Here is a 17,958-nt window from a genome sequence, read left to right as displayed (position 1 = left end):
GTCGGAGGTGCATCCCAGAGGGAGGGCGTCCGAGTGATTACTCAACCGGTTTACTTTTTAATTACTTAAAGATGTCGACAAAGAAAATCTCAACATTACAGAAAACACAGGCCACGCAATTACCTATAATTAATTACTCCAGAGTTCACAAAATATGCCCTGCATGTAAAATGCTGCACTCTATAACGTCAATGACAAATTATTAAAAAATATACCCCCCCCCCCGACCAATAATGGTAAATAAGAGCAATTAATCCTCCTTAAGACCTGATTCTCCAGAAAGAGCTTGTTAAGGGATTCCCCAGGAGAACGGTAATTTCATTTGTTCAGTAAATTAGCCTCCTTTTATGGGATTGGTTGTTGGAAAGCTGAACATGTTTTGGGGGCGGAGTGATCGTGAATTGGTCAGTGGAGAGGGTGGTGGAGGCTGCGCGGATCACACGCGTGTCAGCGCAGTTGCATGGGGTAAAAGGTGTCGCAAAAAAAAACACACGTGAAAGAGGAGGCTGGGAAAAGCCAATAACAAAGATACCCCGTATAGCCTATTGCACAGGCGGTTGGGGCAAGTGCTGTTTGCGAGCACCTATAAAGACTGGCGCGTGCACACAAAGGAGTGGGTGGTCAGAACGACGCCCGGCCGCCTTTGTCTTCCGAGAGCTGATGTTTACACACCGCACAAAGTACTCGTTTAAGCTCGTTTGACCTAGGGAAAGTCCAAGACCAGTTCGGATATTCGCCTCCGATGTTGGACGTGAGCGAGAATTCAACTCGAGTCGCTGTGTTCGATAACGGAACGCATTCTTACCGCAGCACCATCGCTTCCCGCACAAATCTGGATGCCACCGCACATGCACTCGCATTGACATGCACTCGCATTCACATGCATTCACGCACGCATGCACACACACAGGAAGTGTTCAAGCTTAGCACGGGCTTAATTAGTGCCACACATAAGCATTAATTCTAACCCACAATCTTTCCAACTTTTTCTCCCTTTTTTCTACATATATAGCGTTTGTTCAAATGTGTACCATAATGATATAAGCCCTTGGAATCCATTAGTGTGTCATTGATTGGGTTCTTGCTGTACATTTTTTTGCCTTTCACATGAATTCTCCCCACGTACTTACAAGACACTTTAAGGATGTGCATTTGTAGACAAGATGTGGATTCCATTTGGACTATGAGGCTAATGTGACTTGCATGGCAAGCTTTGGGGTATGGATGAACATGCAATGTAAGAGGGCTGAATACATGTGACTGTATATACTGTACTGGATATCATCGTTTTTCTTTAGGGTGAGATTTTATTAGCGACCTAATAACTCAATACACTAAATATTTCAGAAAAATACAGTTTTTTTCAGCCAGAATTTATATTTTCTAATTCCAATCGCATATCGTATTTGGTTTGCCTGTTGAATTGTACGGCTATTCTGCATTCATTTTTTTCTTTCAATTTCATGACTGCAATCTTTTGACATGAAGGACGCATCTGCATTAGTTTAATGAACGTGTTGATTGGCTGGACGAGCTTTTGAACTTATCAGCAGCTCCTTTGATTGGATTTGAATAAGCCCTGCAATTGCATTGGCAGATTTGCACTGTGGTTGCAGCACTTTATCCGGCTCAACGCCTGTGGGTCTGCATTTCCCAGCACACGCTCGCCTCCAACTTAATAGGGAGGGAAAGCCTCCAGCGCAGACGTTTTGCATCCAGTTGTTTCCACGCGGTCAGATATGGAAATTGACCCTGTATATATGTGTAGTGACATAGAATGGTCACTACTGTGTCGGCCTGTACGAGGGCTGGGGGCCCCAAGGGGGTGCCTGGGGGGTCACGTGCTGGAGGGATCCGGACCTTCCCAGAGGTGGGGGAAGTGAGGCATGTCCTGGGAAGGGAGGCGTGGCCTGAAGAGAGCCAGCCACGCCGGGGCGGAGCCAGCCACGCCGAACCAGATATAAGCGTGGTGTGAACGCAGAGCGAGGCTGTTGTACTGTACTCCAAAGTGAAGACATCATCGGTCGTCAAGTCCCGAGTCGTCGTCCTGGGCCAGGCAGGCCGTTGCCTGCCTGGTCCAGTCTGTGTCGTGTTCCAGAGTGTTAGCGAGTTGAGGAAGGTGGTCACCACCTTATGTACCGTGTTATGTTACGTACCGTTTAATAAATAGTGTTGCCTCCAAGCCGTGTGTGTGTGCACCTAATTCGAACCTACTACATATGTAAGCGAACGATGAAGTGTGCCCGTCTTTATTCGATGGCGAGCCAAAAGCTGCTGGCGGGGTGTGACCGAATCTCGGTTTATGCTTCTTGACGAGATCACCAGGGTATCGTGGTTCATTTGTGGAAAGCACTTTCTTTTTACCCCAACTGGAAGTCATTATCACTCTTGCTGGTGGAAGGTCGCCACAGATTCATATTTTGGAAGTAGAAAAAACATAGTTACCTTCACAAGGATGTGCCTCTCACAGTCAATAAGAGGTAGGCAATGCGTCTTTCCGTTTTATATATGGAATGCTTTCTATTCTGCACACAGCGAGACATATGTTCATGCAAGAAATAAAACAAATCCACGATTCCCAATTCCAAGCAGAATATTCTATATTGACGACGACGTTAAACCAAATGTTCCAAAGTGGATACAATGTTTGGAAGCGGATTCAGTCTAACCTAATGCATTTACCATCTTGCGCTGGCAGTCAGTAAGGTAGTGGGAAAATAAAATTTGTAAAGTTAGAACAGTGGCGGATCCAATGGGAAGGCAGGGGGAAATTGGGGTGAAGCCCCCCCCCCCCCCCACAGAGACAACTAAAATTGGTATTTTATTCATACTTACCAAGAAAAATACTGAGATCGCTTTTATTATTATTATTAATGTAAGGCCCGATTTAAAAAGTTGGAAATGTTGGGATGACTCACACCCCCTCCAAGAGTTTCTAGATCTGCCTCTGAGTTGGAAAGGTTGACGTGAGTCCATCTTTTATTAATGTATCCTCATCAAATATATCTATTGTGAAGCATATAGAGTATATTATTTAACTCACATACGTGCCAACAGTAGATAACCTATTGATAGACTGGGCCCTGCTACAAGAATGTTTAATTTCCACCAGGGACTCAGGCACACAATTAAGATTTGCACGGACCCACATTTCATCAGAGACGTTTCGACATACACTTACAAATCCCCACAGTATGCGTTTATATACACAATCACGTTTTGCGAAATAACCATTTAAATATCATTAACCGTATTGCATCAAAAGGGTGCACACAAACTGCAACATACATAATGATAATAACGGACATCAGCATATATACATCATCGTACAAAATGCAAAGCGGGGAATGTTACCCGATTGCAATAAATGTAGCATATCTCGCCAATGTCAAAAAAATAATGCGGGAGGGAGAAGGAAGCAAGACGAAGACAAATGGAAAGTGGTAGAGGGGCAGGGGGTGCAGGCGAGGCGGGCGTGCAGGCAGGAGGGGGAGTGCGGGCGTGCGGGTGGGCGGATGGGGTTGATGGCGAGTGAGCGAGGTGGTGGTGGTGGCGGCGGCGGTGGTGGTGGTAGGGGGTTGGGAGGCAAGAGCAGTCGACGGATGTGCTGATTGGTTTGTCGGCGTCCCATGAGTGCGGGCGTATAGGTCGACCGCTCCGCGCGTCTGCTCCCGTCTAAGGCTCGTGGCCGCGAGCGAGCGCAGCGCGCGGCTGCTGCTGCTGTTCTCAAATACTGCAGTGAGAAGAAGCGGCAAGCGGCAGCACCGCCACGCAGGGAGGAGGAGAGAGCGCTGCACTTGTTCACGACAGGCACCCACTTCTTACCTTGTGTCGACTGCGGTCGATCTGGTCTCCCTCTCTGCGTGAAGTGAGCGAGCGAGCCCCAGCGCAAGAGCGGGCGCATCTTTTTTTTGGGGGGGGGGTGCTGAATTATTCCGGTGTCGCAGCCCATATGGCTTGAAGGAGACTCTACAACAGCAGCACCTGGGTAAGTTTTCTCTCGTCTATATATTTAGCTAGCTGTGAGAATTGTTTTTTTTGTCGGTTTATGCATTTTGTTCTTGGGGTTGAAGCATTCCATGTAAGAGATATAAGAGTTGATGCAAACAGAAATATTTAAAAAATCTGCCTAATTGCAAACGATTGCTGCTGCATGAATAACTGCTGTAGATCAAGTTCAGCGGTAGTGTTTAAAAAAACTACTGAAAATGCGCGTTTTTGTTTCGTGTTTAATTCACCAAAAGAGGCGTCCTCTCTACAAGTGCAGTACTGCTAATGCCAGTTTTGCATGCGCTCATGCTGTACTCAATTACACGTTTCAGTTAATGGGAAAGGATGGTCTCGTTCAGCTGTCCTCAGAAGCAGCATAGTCGCGGTTGTGTGCGTAGTTAGGATACGTTTTAAAGTTGCTATTGAGTGGCATTAAGTATATTTTAGTGTTCTATTCATATTCATCAACGTTCTCATGTATTTATGAACAGTTGGTCAATTATGAATACCGCGCAATTCATAAAGTATTACACAACCTACTGAGATCGGTGTTATTATTTACAACACCCGAGATAAATTCACCTTGTAGTATTCACAATTTTCTAGTATCACTGATTTTTTTTACGTATGACTAAAGCCACAACAAATTTTTTTTTTTACTAATAAAGCTGACAGAATAGTTCGGGCTCATTGTCACATGTGTGCGGTAGAAGATTATACTCCTCGTTATCATCATTACCATCAAATGTTTTCCTATTCAGTTATTTTTGGTCGTTCCTTTACAGCTTTGTAACGGCTATATACCCATGGCCATCGTAACGAGCGTTTCGTGACTCTGCGATTTTACCATCGGCACCACATTCATTCTATAATGTACGATTTGACTTGCGGTGATGTCATAATCGCTATTCTGGGGATTAGACTTCCAGAGTTTCGGCTACACTTTCCGGTGAGTTTGTCAGTATGCATCCGCATTTAAATGGACAACAGCAGGCGCGCACAGCTTGCACTTTAAAGATTTCCACACACGTAAAATATAACGGCTGTCACTCTGTCATTACGTAAAAACAATTTTTACTCTGCAGCCCATACAGCATATTATTATTGATAAATGACCTGTCAGGAGCCACAGTGGGCTTCCACGGAGCTCCCGCCTGCTATCCTCGGAACATTCCAAAATTATTTTATATTTGCGCAGGCCCAGTGCTCTGCAATTTTACTCTCTGTCACAAGATTATTGTTTGGCATAAAACGCCTCGGAAATGTGTACAATTGCGCCGTGTCGCCTCCAGTGATACAGTGCAGGGACAGACGCTTCTCCTTGACGCACCGCCTATTCTATGAGCGTCGAGTTTTGTGGCGGTAAAGCTGCACGCGTGTTCCTGACTGCGAGAGACACTGGCAGCAGCATCGGCAGCATTTTTTTCTTTACGATTTTTTGACGGGAAAGAGACGAGGAGGCGTAAATAGCAGCACAAAGCCACGGCGCCTCTGCCTATAAACTATCTGTTGAATGCCCTGAGTTTGTTCCTCATTCTCTGCACACGCTTAAAACTTCCTGACAACCGTCAGGTTTGATTTAATCCACCAGACCTGCTGCCATCTATTTAATATTTTCTTAGGTATTTCGAAATGTGCCTGCGGATTCAAAAACAAAGTATTGTTGTCCAGCAACCTGGACTTATACGGGATCCCATAACACGAGTCAAACCACCAAGCATTATGTAATCTGGAGTCAGCAGGTGGTTGGGATGCTGGGAGGCAGCTGATGCTGGAAAGATAGTGATGAGAGTGATGATTTGTAACAGCTGGCACATGAAAGGTAAATTACTGTATATGTGGCAATATTACACATGGCATACTAGCAGGCTCAATGTAAGAGTGCATTTCTGTTTCCAACGAGCTACAGATGAGCTTCAGATTTGAAAATATCGCATGTTCTTTCGATTAGTTAAACTGCAAACATACAGACAGACTGAACTAAAAAGATTGGCTTTAAATTCTCTGATATCGGCCGGTGAAATTTTACAAGTTAATAATACACCGTGCCAGATGCCAACCCCATATGCATGCCAGATGCACTAATTGGTCTTACAAACACATTAGACCATAAGAACCCAACACGTAGCATGATTTACCAACATACCGCCAATTTATTGAATCACTCATACTATTACAACCTAATGCTGCAGCCCGTTTCCTTTGTGTTGCTTTGAAGAAGGCTGACTGGTCCCTATGTTTTTGCCAAAATGTCGCTTCCAATCTAACGAATGTGGTTTATCAATTGACATGTTTCTTTTGTGAGTCTTAACCCTATAAGGCCACGCTGGATTGTCTTGGACCCGTGGGAATCCCACAAACATCACTTGCCCAGTTCCGTTTAAGCATTGGGGATATGCTGTGTGTGCTCTTAGACAAAGCCAAACGACCCTGTTTATTTTCTCTTTCTGTTGCATAATGGACTGAACATGTGTTTATAACTTTGATACAAGCGTAGTGGCCTGAAAAGGAAGCTCAGAGTATCTATGACTTTAATCCAAAGTTGAACTCTAAAGGATATGCCCATTAAAGGATAACCGTTTTGAATATATTGTGCTGCAAAGCCCTCTATATTTTTTCCACACTTATTTGAAACCATAAAACACTTGCGGTACAATTACTTTAAAGTTATGTAGAGCATGCATATTCTCAGTGTGATGTATTTTACGAAAATGTTTTATGTAGATCATATGTTTTTTTTGTAACAAGACTCCATTCTTATCCAGTTTTTGTGTGTTTTAAATGAGTTGCACGTGCAGGCACACACATAGCACACACTTGTTTTAGAGATCGTTCGTGTAGCACCACCATTTTATCTTCTCAAACTCATAATCTTTCATTAGCCATGATCTATCCACTGCTAGATAAAGGCTAAACCAAACTGCAGCCATCACTCAAAGTATTGCAATGTAACAATCCACCTAACTGCTGCACACACGCCGATGTTATTGTTCCATCTCCATGGTAAATGTTCTTATGGGTGTGTTCCCTCCTTTGGCAGCTACTCCACGATTAGACTTGTCCACCGGCCATTATCCATTTTAAAGGTGGGTCCTGCCCAAGCCCACTGTTCATAATGTATTTTAACCTGTGTACGTACTTGAATCCATGTATGTACGTATGTTTGAACTTCTTTCGCACAGCACGTAGTCAACCATGCTAATCGGTTGGCACGGTTGGCTAGTATTCTCTCAAAGTAATACTAAGCCTGTGCCTCTCCATGCTTCTTTGTGCGAATTTAATTTTGTTTTCCATTTTCTTTGTTAAAATTCACGTTTCTAATCCATGGCAGCAAAAGATGGCGTACAATGGATACAACACGACCTTTTTCGGCACAAATGGCATGTTGCTTTTTAATTACCACGTTCAGCTTCCCAAAAAACACTCCCAACGTGCTCTCCTCTGCCTCTCTTTCATCACTTTCATCCTCCTCCGCCAGCAGATTTTCAATCGTTTAGAAAAACATGATTTTTTTCCTAATGTATCTTGAGTCAAGCTTTGCAGGCTTCCTGATCACGTTCTGAAGTGAAAAATGTAATACACTTTAAAATGTACGTCCTTAAATGGCCCTAATTAAAATACTTATAAACCTAATTTTAAGCCTGAGTACACATCTACATTATTTATATAATTTAAGTCGAAAATGTATTGTGCTAAAATAAGCGAGATCACAATGTTAAATTCCCATACATTAGTTCAAAGCACAACAAGTCTTATCAAATTAATTGGCCACTATTTACCATTGGGAATCTAGTGGGAATCATCTCCATTGGCACTCATCAGCGACGTGGTGAAAATTCACATTTCTACATCCGCATTCAGCCTTTTTATAGGATGACCTATTTTTTTCGCTTCCGACGAAGCAGTAACCATCCAGTAGAAATGTTTTTTTTACGCACCCCAGTAGGGTTTTATATGTTAAAATGCTGTCTGAAAAACGTTACGTAAGATCCCAACACAAGTAGACCTAAAACACCATATGGAAATCGACTTTAAAGGACTAAGATGCACCTTGTTGTTAATCACAGCTGTAATGAGAGAAAGGCGGTCCCAGTGATGCCGGTAATCCCAGCGGTGCGTAACCATTCTCTACCTCCTGCCTTCATATCTTGAATTATTACCACTGGTGGTCAGGGAACGGAACTTTGAAAGGGAGGCTCATCTTCAAAGTTGTCAAATTGGCCCTCTGCCTCTGACGAGCAAAGACGCTGCCTTATTTCACAAAGAGCGTGCTGCTGCATGTGTTGTGTCGTACCACAAGGTGCAGTTGTCACGCTGTGTGGCTGAGATCATTGTTTTGATCATGAGTGTGCGGTGGGGGAATCGCTAAACTATTCAACTGGAACTTGTAAACAAAAGACAGAACTTCATACAGCATTCACAGTGTACGTATGAATAATATAAATACATGGAAATGTACAGCCCTTTGTCAATCCACTGCTGAATGAAGGCTTCCTCAAACCCATTGTCAGTCATGGGAATTTTTTTGTTCCACCATACTTCACCGGGTTGGTCAGTGCGAGTTTGGAGAAGAGAGTGAGCAAGGGATACCCATGACCAGTTTAGATATCAGTCGCTGCTCGTTCCACTCACTTAATCCACTATATGTAATGACAGATTTTTTCAGTTGTGACACTAAGATAATGGTGATGATGGTAGCGGAGTGTTTATTTTCAGCCCAATCATGATTTTGGCTCATCAAACTATATTGAGGGCCGGGGATTGGTTCTGATACCAGCGATGGCCAGAACTGCGCCCCCTGCTGTGCCACAGCTCCCCCCCCACCCCCGCATCGTGCGCATCGTGCACATTTGTTTAGAATAATGACACAGTTTAACATGTAGGCTTTCGTGACCAATATTATTGACTGTGCCGGGTGGTGGCGGGTTTAACGACACATTTATATTTACGTGATCTAACCCAGAAACCTATATTATGGACAATACATTACTCAATTGGCTTAATAGTGTGTGTGTGTCGAAACTTTAAATGTGCATGAAGCAGTTCTCATATCCAAGTTTTGAGTCAGGAGTGGAATTTTCCCATTTCCGTTGATTTCTCACAAAGTTGTACTCATTCTTCTGACCAGAGGAGGAACACGGGCTGAGTTGACCCATGACTGAAATTAGAAGCATAACTTTCAGATAGTGATTGCAGATGTTCTTCCACTGTGCCACTCGGCATATAACGTAATTGTTACACATTCAAACATAGTTCGCAAGTTGTGTTAATTTGGCTACGTTGAAAGCAATGCAGCATATTTAAAACCAGCTGAAAGCCGAATAATAAATACACAAACCGCAAGTAAACAAAGCATTTGTAAACGCAGGAAGTGGTTGCTGGCATACTACTGCCTCCTCTTGCCTGCGTCACATTGACAAGAAATATTAATTGTACACTGTACAACAGATGGCCAACTGAAGTAATGTCTCCCACATTTCCAGGTTAGCCTGTTAAAATACGACTCCTAGCAAACTTTTTATTCAACTCGGTCCCATCATCTTTGATTACGATTTTTTTTTTTGCAACATTCCACATTTGTTGTACCAGTAATACTCATTCAATGGTGGCAATATGTTACCTGCCTTCTCTTTTTCTGAACATGGGCAATTCCCAAAGTGTTAAGATTACGATGTTTCCATTACAGCACATCGCTGCCCTCGTTCATATTTGACATCGTCATCATTTTTCTCTCTATCCACTGCTTGATGAAGCCCCCCCCCTCCCATTTCCATCCCTCATGGTCCTGTGAACTGATCTCATCGTCGCATCTCGGCAGCAGTTTTCTCCTCGGTTGTGTGTGTGTGTGTTCTTCTCCCTCTGGCTGCCATTGCATCACCAGTCTTGTCCATCAGCCATCATCCATTCCAGTGAAGTGTCATGTCCAAGGCCCCTTTTACTTTGCTTATTAGTCAATAGGTTAATGTCTCTGATTTGCATTTGCTCCATAATCCACGTGTTCCTCTTGTCCCTTGGGGTAATTCCATGTTTGTTAATGGTTGTGCGTTTACTTATCTGGGAAGCGCTAGTGTAGTGGTTAGCGCTAGACTGCCCTATAAACCCTGTGACCGAGTTCGATTTCTGCTCACGGCCAAGACCAGTGACGATTATCTGAACCGGTTCTTTCCCCCCCTTAGGTCGACTTGGCCTCAAATGAGTACCTGGTGCGGTGTGTAAACATTGCCACAAGGGAGACAAAGGCAGCTGGGCGTGGTGTTGTCCACTCACCCCCTCGTGTGCCCTGCTAGCCTTCATAGGTGCACGCTTAAGAGCATATGCTCTAACTGTCTGTTAAGGCTATAGGGGGAGATTTGTATCATTTTATGGTTGTGTGTGATTTTTGTCTGTCCTTACTATGAGTTAAATAACATTAATATCGCAAGGTTTCAACACTGAATGTGAACAAAAAGCATGTGGCGTGTTATATTCCTTAAAAAAATCATTATCTTACGGGAGAACCAATCATCGTCATCACTATTATCATCAATCATCATCAAACTGAAAGTGGTATAATTTCCTTCAAGCTTATCTGCTTAAAGCTATCTGTCAAGCTTATGGCTGGCTCTGGATAATTCCCCCCACGGCAGAAATTCTCTGGTTGCAGCTGATATAAGACTGTAATAACATTATATTAAAATGTGGAGTAGCTCACTCTTCTATTTCCTTACAGGAATGTACACATGCTCAGAGAGACCTAGAGATAATGGAAACAATCTCCCCATTTTAAACACCACTGGGTTATCAAGCACAGAACACTGCCACCATCTAATAAGGGCACTTAATCTTAAAAGTCTAACCCATGTGAAGTATCAGGAAACAAATATTCAGCATAATAGTTTAAAAGATGGAATTACCTTCTGACAGAAAATTAAACATTCCTGCGGAGGGAGCTGGTAGGAACGTTGGGTTGATTGGTCAATGGCCAGGGTCAACGGCGGCGTGGTGTATTCCGCAAATATGACCGACTGTGAGGGCGGGCACAGGCTGGCGTGAGTAGGTTAAACGTTGAGTTTTATAAGGGCACCACGGGGTGACCAGCCCCACCCCTCCCACGCCCCACCCTCCCTACCCAGCCCCTCCCCACCCAGCCCCTCCCTCCCCGCCCAGCCCCTCTCTGCACGACAGACACAATAATCCCCTGTGGGCTGGTGTAACCAGGAGGTTCCTACCAGTATTACATAGTGCTATATATGCGTCTCTCTGATACTGAATCTGTAATGTTCGTTATGGATTAAAATATTGCTTTCACTTGTGAAGGTTTCGAAAAATAGCATATTTATTTGGGTATTTATCGGTAAATGTATTCATTTCATTATTAAACTCCTCGATTCTCTGCGGACACGTTGGTTTACCAGGCAGGGCATTAGCATGACATGGGATTACCAGAATTAATACACCAGAATACCAAGAGTAACAGAATTTCAACACTATCATCCAGTTTCATATCATATACATGCTTTACAGTACGTTTGGCTGGCGAGCATGGAACAGGAGGCTAAACACCTTGTGGAGGGGCTCTCTGGATCTCCCTCCAGTGGAGGCCCATCCGCTTGCAGTGGTGTGAACAAGATATTACAATTTGAGAATAGGTTTTCCCCTTTTTTTTCTGGCAACAAATCAGGTGTTAAGATGTTAAAACATCAAACTGAAATCTTTTGCAAGGAATCATGTCTGTATTAACCACAATACTCGTGGTCAAAATGCAAACAAAAAAACATAATCTGTTAGTAAATGCGTTGTCTTTGTGCTGTACGCCTTTTGGCGTCCTCTGGTTTAACACTGTTTGAGACTAGGCTCGAAAGAAAGCTGTCTGATGTGGACCAATCCATTTCAAAGACAATGCATATACTATCAGAGTTTTTTTTGCATGTTCACCACAAGTATATGTGGTTAATGCAGACATGATTCCTTGCAAAAGGTTTCAGTTTGGTGTTTTAACATCTTAACACCTGCTTTGTTGCCAGAAAAAAAAGGGAAAAACCTATTCTCAAATTTTTATACTGGCAAAGGAGGTCCCATGAAGATGTTACAAGGCTGCACCTTTACCTTTCCAATACAATATCGTATATGGAACAGTGCAGTAATTATATGAAGAAAAAAAAAGAAATAATGCAATATTTATTGTAAAAATAAAACTGATCATTAAGGGCAGCTAGCACGATTTCATAAAGGTCAAGTAAAATAATTTTATATTAAATGTGAATGGGACAGACTGAAAACATTTGTGCTTCCCCCGCCATTAAACACTTTAATGCACATTTCACTTTATTTTGCTTTGGAAATGCTTCGTGTCATATATTTTTGCTCCCTTTGTGGTGAACATATAGCAACTACTTGACACACACACACTGCCTTTAGCTACTGCAGGTGAATGAATGAATCCACGGCTCTCGGATGGCTGCATTGCAAGGCACGCATCTCGCTCTGACAGTCATTGAGTCTTATTCAGTGGCTGACCCATAAGCAAGATCATTCATCAAGGTTGTCGCTTCCCGCGCACACAAAAACCGAATGCTTCCAATTTAATTCCCAACACCTGTGCTTGCACTCGAGGTTATAGTGAGGCCCACTGCAGGTGTAGGAGATTTAATATGGAGAATTCCATTAAGAGCGCAGAGTGGTGACAGGCTGGACGACGTCCCTTACCTCACTCTACCTCCCCCCCCAGGGTGTACCGCTGCGATCAATGCCTCACACCACTACAGGATTAAGTGTCTGTGGGCGGCCGGTGGCAAGCCGGACGTCTGTTGTGTTTCTGTGCCCGTAATTACAAATCGATGTGGGAAATGTTGTTTGCTGGCCATTTCGGAATGCTTCAGGGACCCGAATGTGCACTTTTATCAAGCCCTGTTGAGGTTTTGTGCCTTTTGAAGAGTTTTCTGGCTTAGGTGGGAAAGGCATTTTCATTGCCCGTAATGCCCCCCTGCATTTCACAGAATGATTTCCATCCTTCTATTTCCAGACGGAGATTGCGCGAAAAATTCTGCGATCGGTGCCTAGTGGCCTGCATTACTGTCTCAAAAGATGCACAACTATATTTGAAAACAATCAGACAATCTCACACCCTTGTACTTTTGCCAACTAGTGTTCCTAAACCGATCAGCTTTGTGGTCGTAAGTGACTATCAGTGCTACGTGATTTTATGAAATGTTTAAATATAACTCTTTGTCTAGACAAATGCTTTTGTGCTGTCATCAATGGGAACTACACAACTACACAACACAAAACATAATTACAGTAGTCATTGGAAGGTGCATTATGTTAAGTGCCTATAAAATAGGATAAGCACTCTTAACTTGTCTCCGTTTAACACACCAATTACTACAACAACACTTTGACCTTCTATTAAGCAGACATTTTTATAAATGCCTACTTATTGGCACTGATTTTAAGAAAACAACCATCCCTCTAAGTCGTGCAAACTTGCATTTTCAGATATATTAATGTTCAGCCATTAATACATGCGTTATATGAAAAGTTGAGTGAATTTGTATATCTTCTATATACAGGCATTGGGTGTTATTTCTATACAATTTGTTGCACTTCCAACATGGAGGGAGACCACAAGCTTCATTGTGACAAAAGGTTATGAAAAGTGTTAGGTGGTTCGATGGCCAGTGAGTAACGTCAGTGGGAATTATCTTGCGGGAGCAATTCCTCGATTTCAGTGTGGCATCATTATTGGACAAAGACCTCACCAAAGCCTGGCCACATTCGGTTAGACTGGATTAGATGTATTTAACAAAAATAAAGCACATTTTTAATAAATATAACACCCACACCTTATTGCCCACGGGTAAATAGAGATTTTGCCCAAAACATAGTTCATTTAATGTGTTTCTCTTCAGGGCAGCGTAATTAATGAATGTGAGTTTTTGTTATTTGTGCTTGTGAGCTGCTGCCAACGCAGTCGGACACTTTTTAATAATTTATTCCATTAAATCTCACTGAATCTCAAGACCTTTGTAGGAGGGGTCTTGCTTGAGGTGGATAACCCACCCATATCAAGCAGTGAACAACTCAAGTTTCACACGTGATCCCAAGCAGATACTTACTTTCTGTACTGCCATCTACAGACACCATGGTGGAGGTCTCGCAGATGGCGGTTCCATCATTGCGTGACTCGCAACCCCTGACCTCCACTCATTGGACGTGTACCATGCCAGGCCATTACATTACAAGGTTAAATAATATTATTGTCAACTGCCAGAGTTTGTATATGGCCTTGTGCATAAGAATTTTCTTTTGGACGCACTTTGCTTGATATGCACGATTAGTCTTTGTTTGTGAAGGGCGGGTGAAGCCAGACAAAGTGTGTGCTGTGTGTGCATGCCAATGACACATACCACGTTGGCGATTTGTACTTAAAAGTGATTTGAATAGCGCTCGTTCATGGGCCGCCGTGGTGTGTGTGTGTGCACCAGCATTAGCAGATGTGCACATCTTTGCCGTGTACAGAGGTCGTTGTATAAGACGGCTTACTCGCGTATGTTGGCAGGCCTGAGCCAGTTGGTGCAAAGTTCGCGTTCTTGAGGTGAGGATCGGTCTCTCTGCGGCACAACCAACTATCCGCTGACAACTATATGCGGGGTTGAGTACCACCTTCACCTTTCACTGCATACTATATACGTACGGCGATGATGACCGTTCATACAGCAATACCCCGATTTACGTCTTGTCCTTTTACGTCGTTTCGCAACTACGTCACCACTTTGTTATCAACACCGCGACCCGATTTGCATCGCCTCAACCCCACACTTACGTCGCTGGCAGCATCGAGGTCCGTCCTTTCTCGTTTTCCATCGCCTCTCAGCCTTCGCCTCCAGCTACCCTGTACACCAGCTACTTTGCTTGCGTATATATATATATATTACTGTATTATACCGTACAATATCTTATCTGTGTACAGTATTTTGGTGATTTTGAACAAAACATTTTCGATTTACGTCGTTTCAATATTTACATTCCCAACGTAAACCGGGCTATTGCGGTACACTGAACTGGTGCATCCGTCTAAATGTTTTAAGTATTACTTTGCTCATGCACAGGGAGCCATACAGGGCACTCCGGTGATGTAGTCCACTGGGTATGAAAATAGAATGGGCATATTGATGGTAAACTGCATTTATCCGCAATGATTTATCTACACAAATGCAACCCATGCATTATCCAACAATTGACCCATCTCCGGCGGTTAGGCCTGTGTTTGTGAGCGAATCGCATGTTGCAGATATGCCCATGGAAAATATAAATGGCATTAATACAGTCTATGTACATTGTACATTATTAAAATAATGAGTTGTGGTGAGGAGAAACCTTTTCTCATCGCCAGCTATATTTATGTCTGCTCGGTTCCTGTCATTAGGCAATTACACGTAAATTATACACTGTACTGCATTAGCATTTGGTAGCATCTAACTACACTTTGCTACGTCTGCAATGCCGAGCATATTGCATAACTTCTTTCATTTTAAAGTATCTGCGTGACATTAAACATTTAAAAGGCAACGTGACGCATCACCCCCGAATAGATATCGGTGTTATTATTGATTAAGTGTTCTTGAACCTTTGGGTAAAAACAAATATATACAGTAAAATATTGTTCAGTTACGGTATGTTCTGACACGCGACAAATTGCTCTAGTTTCCACACTTTGATGTAAAATAAAAATAAATTGAGACATACAAGAGAATAAAGTTGTCAACTGAAAGCAGGAGCTTGGATGTACATTCTGCATCACGATGCAAATGGCTAATCAGCTCGCTGATAAATTCTTTATAAATCTGTTTTAAGAAGTAGGCTTTCGCTGTATAAATCTGTCACGACATTTTTACTTTCAGTTTGGGTCTCAATATGTTGTTCAAGTGCGTATTAAAGGATAGGCAAGTGAGAGGCATTAATCCTTCCATCATATTTCATTGCAGACTGATATTGTTATACTTCATGTAATACATGAAGTTGTGATTGGATGTGCAACAGCCATGCTAAGTTAGGTTTCTGTGACACGAATAAATTATCAACCACATCAAGAATTCTCATTTTGGGGCACTCTTTCCTCCAGCTGACATTCAGCGGAGTGTAAAGGTGTACCATATTTAGATTTAAAGCTTTCGTGACTGCAGGGTTTCATCTTCTTGGTTCTTTCGGTAAAGTCACGTAGAATGGAAATAATAAAATAATAACAATAAAACATAATAAAATAATTCTCACGACGTTTCGGCCACAACGCGAGTCTGAAATTCAGAGTCTGAAATAGCAACAGAGTCTGAAACAACAGTCTGAAATTCAGACTGTCTGAAGACAGAGTCTGAAATTCAGACTCTCTCTTCTCGACAGACCTGTTCTCCACCTGAGGACGGCTGCTTGCGTTGTGGCCGTAACGTCGTGAGAATTATTTTATTGTTTTATTTTTATTATTTTATTATTTCCATTCAACGTGACTTTACCGAAAGAACCAAGAAGGTGTACCATATGATACGATGCATAATCGTTTGGATAAAACAGAAAAGAGTTCCTTGTAAGCCCGAGTGCTGAGATTATGAAATGCTCAGAAGTCTTCAGTAATGGAAGATAATACAGATTGTGATGTTTTGAAAAGGGAAAAAAATCACTTCAGGACTAATTATCACTGTCTATTACAAAAAATTCCTGACCAGGCTGAAAGTAAATATTATTAGAATTCCATTAGATGTGCCAGCTCATAAGCAATGCCACTGCAGGCTATTTATTCACCACACTAAATAGCTTATAGATGCTGTGGGTTGAATTGTATGTGAAGGGAATAATAAAAATGGGATTCATTATTTACAACTTTCAACTGCAGTATTTAATTAAAAAAAGATGCTGCTGAAATAAAAACTGCATTTTAGATATACGGTCAAGCATAGACAATGATCCCCTATATGAAAAGAGGCAATATAGTTTTTCTGGAATTGTTCATGGAAGTTAAATATTAAAGTTCATTTCCATACTCTGACATGCACGTCTCCATATGCAATGTGCAGAGGGAGCAATGTTGCATGTAATAAGGGTTAATAGCTGCTTGTTTGTGTGGGTGTACACTCATAGCCTTGTACCTCTGGGAGAATCTGGCACTTTAATTGAAGCCATTAATTCCACACACCAAACAAAAAATATACAGAAGCCAAGCTTCGTGACCTTAAGTGTATGTTCAATAGACGTAAGGGGGAAGCAAAGCAAATAGCGTTTAGTAATGTACTTACACTGTAGCACTCAATAAATGCTTATTGTGGTCACGTGATTCTTCATACCGGTGGGTAATGGCTGCTTAGCAGCTGAGCTTTATGTTACAGGCTGAAAATATAAACTGTTTCTCAAATGCAGTGATCCAGCCCAAGCCATGCAGATGTTTAACAAAAGAATGGCAACTCCTCGCTTTCACAGTCTCGAAAGGTTTATGTATCTGAATTTGATTGAAATTTCTGCGATGGGGTTTTTATATTTATATAAATGTGATCTGCAAAAACTACTTATTTTTCTGAATCGTCCTGCAACCACCCACAGTTTTAAACGTGTGTCATTTCAATGCTGGACACGTTTTGAGAATTTAAGAGAAACAAATCTTTACTGAATTGTGAACATTCTCGAACAACTTTAACAAAGCTCTTAAGTTGACTCTATTCTGTGTGAAGTGTCCTGTTATATACCATTTGCAATTACTCGATTTCAGCTTGCTGGTATGCAATACAAAATCCTTATCATAATGTTGTATATTTTCACTGAAGACCAACATGTCAAATCACAAATGTCACGTATACAAGTTATCCGTTCAATTTTTTTTATACAACCCAGTATTTATTTTATATTGAATGGACGGTACATACTTTGTATAATGCGTTAAGAGGGAAATCGCATTACATTAGGTGTGGCGAAAATTTTAAATCATGAATGTACTTTGCTTTTATTCAT

At 42.2% G+C, this 17,958-nt stretch overlaps 1 protein-coding gene across 1 annotated transcript in view; it reads left to right on the top strand.

Annotated features, from left to right (window-relative positions):
- Positions 1-3,643: 3,643 nt before the first annotated feature.
- LOC144717682 (heparan sulfate glucosamine 3-O-sulfotransferase 1-like) overlaps positions 3,644-17,958 on the top strand; it is a 38,827-nt gene continuing 24,512 nt past the window's right edge. The window contains exon 1 of the mRNA XM_078593228.1: positions 3,644-3,988. The gene's annotated coding sequence lies outside the window, so the exon portion shown is untranslated. The remainder of the gene's footprint in view (positions 3,989-17,958) is intronic.

This window comes from Lampetra planeri, chromosome 4 (genome assembly GCF_965212315.1).
Source record: "Lampetra planeri chromosome 4, kcLamPlan1.2.h2, whole genome shotgun sequence".
Classification (NCBI taxonomy): domain Eukaryota; kingdom Metazoa; phylum Chordata; class Hyperoartia; order Petromyzontiformes; family Petromyzontidae; genus Lampetra; species Lampetra planeri.
This window is presented reverse-complemented; position numbering and strand designations above follow the sequence as displayed.